Source organism: Emydura macquarii, unplaced genomic scaffold, assembly GCF_026122565.2.
Source record: "Emydura macquarii macquarii isolate MOO-44397 ecotype Brisbane River unplaced genomic scaffold, CSIRO-AGI_Emac_v2 contig_2531, whole genome shotgun sequence".
NCBI lineage: Eukaryota > Metazoa > Chordata > Testudines > Chelidae > Emydura > Emydura macquarii.
In genome coordinates, this window is record NW_027132668.1 from 190,556 (window position 1) to 196,555 (window position 6,000).

The following is a 6,000-nucleotide window of genomic DNA, read 5'->3' on the forward strand; positions in this document are numbered from 1 at the left end:
TGGGCCTATCTTCCATGAATTTATGTTGTTCTTTTTTATAACCCTGTTATAGTCTTGGCCTTCACAACTTCTCTGGCAAAGAGTTCCACAAGTTGATTGTGCATTGTGTGAAGAAATACTTCCTTTTGTTTGTTTTAAACCTGCTGCCTATTAATGTCATTGGGTGACCTTTTCCCAATTCCAATATATCTTTTTTGAGATTGGATGACCAGCTCTGCATACTGTATTCAAGATGTGGGTGTACCATAGATTTGTAAAGAGGCAATATGATATTTTCTGTCTTAAGTGCAAAAAAAGGTACATTGGAAAAATAATCCCAACTACAAATACAAAATGATAGGGTCTAAGTTAACTATCAATACTCAAGAAAGAACTATTCATGATGATTCCAAAAATCTCACAAAACATCTACTCAATGTGCAGCAGCAGACAAAAAAAAAAAAAAAAACCACCCAAAAAAACCCTAACATTGCTAAGACCCATTACAAAAGGGACAGATAAGATTACAGAAAATATTAAGTTACTATATAGATTCATGGTATGCCCACACTTTGAATACTGTGTGCAGCTCTGGTCACCCCCTCCCCATCTCAAAAAGAGATATATTAGAATTAGAAAAGATACAGAGAAGGGCAACAAAAAGAAAAAGGTATGGAACAGCTTCAACATGAGGAGAGGTTAATAAGACTGGGCTGTTCGGCTTAGAAAAAGAGATGACTAATGGGGGAGGATATGACAGAGTCTATAAAATCATGAACAGTGTAGAAAAAGTGAATAACGAATTATTTACTTTTTCACATAACACAAGAACCAGGGGTCACCCAATGAAATTAATAAGCAGCAGGTTTAAAACAACACAAAGAAGTACTTATTCACACAACACACAGTCAACCTGAGGAACTCATTGCCAGGGGATGGTGTGAAGACTAAAGTATAGCTGGGTTCAAAAAACAATTAGATAAAATAATGGATAGATCCATTAATGGGTATTAGACAAGATGGTCAGGGATACAACCCCATGCTCTGCGTATCTCTAAACCTCTGACTGCCAGAAGCTGGGACTAGACAACTGGGAATGGGATCACTCGATAATTGCCCTGTTCTGTTCATTCCCTCTGAATCATCTGGCACTGGCCACTGCAAGAAGTCAGGATGCTGAGCTAGATGGACCATTGGTCTGGCCCAGTATAATCATTCTTATATTCTTATAATATTTAAAAGCTGCTTTATTAGAAACTGAGTATTTTTTTAAATTGGACAATTTCAAATATACAATTTGACAGCATCACTTCTGCTCTCAATGTGATTTTATTTGTGTGTTATCTGCTAATCCTACCAGTTCTCTAGTCCAAAAAAACCACCACGACACAAATTTCTAATGTAAAACACAAATAGATCAAACAAACCATACACCACTTTTTACATAATACAACAGAAACAAACAAACAAACACGCATCACACCCAAAGGGCACAAACTGCCACCCACCCATCTTTGCAGGTCACCTTTAAGGAGGACCTTACAATCATCTGGAGTTTTGAGACCTGCTGCCATCTGTGTATCTTATTCTTCCTAAAGTCTCCTAAGGTAGAATAACAGTTTTGGTATCACTCTGTGAATGTCTGGGCTCAGTGCAAAGGACAGTCCACCTCTTCTGACCACCCATCCACTACGGTTCTAAGAGTTCAATTTTTAAGGCTTCAGGCATATGAATTCCACAGAGTCAATGATGTGCAGACAGTACCAAGTGGCCCAGATCTGAGGAAACTCTTTTCTTGGCAGGATTCCCAGGATCTAGGGAGGCTGACCTCATGGGCCAATCCACATGCCCAAATGCTAGCAGATCTCTCCCTCTTGCCACAGCGCCTAGGAAGAAATCAGCTGCACCATTCCCAACTTTCAAGGTTTCTGGTCCTCTTTAGAAGAGGATTTATGGAATGACTTTTTTTGTGCAAGGCCTTTCAGTCTATGAAGCCACTGCAGCTTTGGCATTGTATTGATTTTCTGGGCTACATTAGTATCTGGACAGTTCCCTTTTACAGGAGACTTTTCCAAAGCTGTATTCATTAAGAGAACCCGTCTTTCTGTGCTCAATGGGAAAAAGACATGCACACCTCACAGGTCATAGCCAAATGCCCTCAAGGCAGAGAAGGCATTGCTCGTGATCACCTAAGGAAGGAAAATTATGCATGAATGAAGAACATTTTTAGAGAGTCCATCTTCTTCTAAGAAGAATCCATCATTGACTGCAACAAGATTGTAATCTGAAGCTTTAATTAAATTAATTCCCTTTCCTGCACCCACCAACAAAACTATTAATAATAGAAGTTGTAGTAAGATTATATTAAAAAAAGTTTAAAAAGGAGAAGGTAGGTTTTTGCTTTTGCTAATATGCAAGGAAAGGAACTGGGGACCATTATGGAGCCATAGAGCTTTTTATATCCTCAATTCTAGGGTGGGTACGAGTTTGAGGGACAAGTGCATGTGCCCACAGGAACTTTCAAGCTCTGGGATCCAAAGCAATCTCTTTGTATCTGCTAGTACAGTCATGCTTTCCAAATGGAGCAGATAGGCACACTGAAGTGCAGGAAGTGCTACATAAATTTTGTGCGGTGTAAAAGCAAGGGCAACTCATATAATCTATTTATGTAGAGTCTCACAAAAATCATCTTTCTTGACTGCTGCTCAGGTCATTTATTTCCCCTCTTGCCTTCTGCATTCAAATTGCTCTCCCCTCCTTTCAAGCCCCTGAACAATTTCATGACAGTTCTCATTTTTTCTACTCCCTTTGCTCTTCTAATATTTCTTGTTCTGCTACTACCTATGGAGAGCACAGAACTACCACCAGACTGGTCCCAACGGTATTCCTTTAATGGAGAATTTTCTGTATTATGAGATTTAGTTCCCTCCCTACACACCTACCAAAACTACTGCTAACAGGAGTTAGGCATTCTCAGAAAGGAAAATATACTTCTGTCATTATTATTATTATTATTATTATATTTTTTACAAATATCTAATTCTAGGGGGAAAATCATTCTCCTTTGTAAAATTACTATTTAACAAAGATTAAATTGGGAAAATACATGGTGGGATCAAGCACACACATTTCTCTTTTGCTAATTGCGGAGGACAAGTGAATTTAAATTTTGTTTGTCTCTCTGAGATTACTAAGTTTCTCTACATGTTACAAATCATTTTTTACACTTACTGGCCTAGCTCTTAATATTTGTTCCTTCCAATAGCTGAAACAGTAGCAAGATGAAAAATCTGACATGACACTTCTCTAGACCGCACATACATACCAGTTGGGTCAAGGGAGTCAGCCACAAGATAACTGACTCTCTGGGCACTAGGCTTCAGGCTATCTCCCCCCCCCGCCACCCAATATACCTATCTTTCATTAGTCAGAGAGAGGGGAAAATTAAATACACCACCCAGAAAGCCTAATCACTACCATTTGTGATCAATAAGATAGGGAACAGTGATCTAATGATTAACACATTGAAGACAAATGTGCTATACACAAGTCAGACATTTTACTACAAGGGCTCTAAAATTTGTTAAACTACTTTTGCTACTTGAATTCTTACAGCTTAAAAACAGACATGTGTAAAGTAGTTAAGAATCTTCAATTATTCACAAGCCAAGAACAAGGCAGGTGCTCTAAGGAGTTTCCTAATGCTGTCCTACCAATGACCTCCAGTTTGACAGGGTGGAATTATTCACTAACAAGGTAAGCGAAGCGATTCAGTCAAATAATTCAGTAAAAGAAAGGGATGGAACAAAAGACCAATGTGATGTGGGGCCACTAACAACCCACTTGAGACAAGATAGCAAAGGAAGAGGTCTGCAGAGATTTTGGATGTGTGTGTTAATTATCTTGACTAGTAATAGGCTAGTCTCTAGAATAGTTCTATGTTAACTATGACCTCTGGCAGCTACTACTGGTAATTAAACAACCTCTACATAAGCTAATTCTTCTACACATTTTGGACAGCATAATTACCATCAATAGTCTTCTGGTTTTTTGGACTATGATATTGAATTTTCACATTAAACCTGGCTCTTAAATCAACACACAAAGTAAAAAGGAAAGGAAAAGTGCTTCAAGAACAAACATCTGTATCTTATCAAACACACACAAGGAATCTTTCTACCTTACTCTCTCATTATTTTGTAGTATTTTAGATACGAACAGGAACACACTAAAAACGATGAAATCTTGTAGTGTTCGTTTTATGTCAACAAACCTAGACACTCAGGACACTGACTATGCTTTTCTCCCACCCACCCCCAATCTAAGAGTAACAAGTAATGCGCATTTTTCTCTCAACAGCTGTTGCTTACTATCCTGGGTCGAGTTAATGCTAAGACGGTAGCAAAACACGGCAGCGTTAGCCGGGGAGCGTGGCGTCAGGAAAGGCACCCAGCGTGAATTCCCACTAGCAGCCCCTTTCCTTGCAGCTATGCCAGCACTTACACAGGCTCATCATCGCTGTGATGGACAGGATGGGAAGCCGCAGACAGATGCACGCTGCTTTAGCTCGGTGCCCGCCCGGCCGAGTGGGTGCTGCCGGGGGGGAGGGAGGAGTCAGCCCATGCCACGGGCTCTTCTTCTCCTCCCAGTCCCCGCGCTGCCCCTCGGCTGGGATCCGGCCCGGGCGCTAGCTGGCCAGTGTTGTGTCTGAGGCAGGAGAAACCCCATGTGACAGGGACGGGTGCAGGCCGGAGGCGGGGGGAGAGCGGGGCGTCTGACCCAGACACAGGCAGGTTTAACAACAGCAGCAGCAGCGCGCCCGGCCCCGGACAAGTTGCAGCGCGCGCGCCCGCCCCGCCCCGCCCCGGGACCCCTCCGCGCGCGGGCTCCCTGGCGGGGAGGGGAGGGGAGGGGGGGGTTATGCGGTCCCGCCGCACGCGCCTCCTGCAGCTGCTGCGGGGCTCGCGCGCGCGCGCGGCCCGCACCAGGAAGCGCTGCCGGAGTCACTCACTGGCAGTTGGGGACAGGCCGCGGGCCCGGCTGCCTCTCCTCGCGCCGGGCGGCCATGGGGCCGGGCTGCGCCGGGCCGGGCAAGGGGCCCGCTCGCTCGCTCGCTCGCTCGCCCAGCCGCCCCGTGGGCTCACCTGTCGCCGTGTCCCGGACGCACATTCCCCGGCGCCGCCGCCTGCCCGACCGTGTAGGGGCTTCACATCGCGCTCCTCCCTCCAGCCCGCCAGCCAGCCTCGCCCGCTCCTCTCTCAGGCAGCCCCGGCCGGCCCGCTCGCTCTCCCCCCGCCCCTCTCGGTGTCCCCAGCTCCTCCCGCCCACAGCCCCCCCCCTCCTTCCTGCGAACGCGTCACACGGCGCGAGAGAGTCTCGCGCCACCAACCGCCGCTCGGTCAATCAACAAGCCTCGCGCCAGCTGCCCAGGGCGCCCCCTAGCGGCGCGCGCCCTTGAGAAGTCGCGTGCGGCGCAGCCGTCACCGCCGAGAGAGGACTCTGGGCACGTGACCGTCTGGAAAGGGCCGGCAAAAAAAAAAAAAAGGAGGCCGCTCGCGCCGATGCCGCTTCTCTACCTCGCTGGTTGGCTGCGGGGGCGGGGGGAGCTAGCGGCGCCCTCTAGCGGGGAGAGAGCCGCTCTGCAAGCGCGAGGAGCGCCGCAGCCGAGTGACAGGCCGCAATGGAAGGGATGGGGGAGGGGGCAGTGACTGCACCAAAGTGACTCTCGCTCCCGCCCTCTCGCTCCAGCCACGGCGGCGCAAGTTCGTGCGCAACAAGCCGCGCGTGCTGCTGCTGCGGCGGCGGCTGCTCGGAGCCTGGGCCCCGCCCGCACGTGTTGTGCTGCGCTCGCCAGCGGGGCCAGCGCCTGCCCTCTCGGAGGCCGAGCCGCTGGCTTCGCCCGGGGCGCCCGGGGTGGCCTTGCCGCCCGTCGCCGGGGCGCAGGGCCGGGGGCCGGGGGTGCGGCTCACGAGGCTGGAGCCGGGGCCCTTGCACAGCCGGGAGGGAGGCAGGGAGGCTGCT

At 47.9% G+C, this 6,000-nt stretch overlaps 1 protein-coding gene and 1 long non-coding RNA gene across 3 annotated transcripts in view; one reads left to right on the forward strand and one right to left on the reverse strand.

Annotated features, from left to right (window-relative positions):
- The window catches only part of REV1 (REV1 DNA directed polymerase), a 91,396-nt gene extending 85,869 nt beyond the window's left edge, over window positions 1-5,527 (reverse strand). For both annotated transcript variants that reach the window (XM_067563555.1, XM_067563553.1), the window contains exon 1: window positions 5,124-5,527. The gene's annotated coding sequence lies outside the window, so the exon portion shown is untranslated. The remainder of the gene's footprint in view (window positions 1-5,123) is intronic.
- Window positions 3,619-4,768, forward strand: LOC137163337 (uncharacterized). Its single transcript, XR_010922688.1, has 2 exons — window positions 3,619-3,735; window positions 4,339-4,768. It is a non-coding gene; the product is annotated as an uncharacterized lncRNA (long non-coding RNA).
- Window positions 5,528-6,000: the final 473 nt, after the last annotated feature.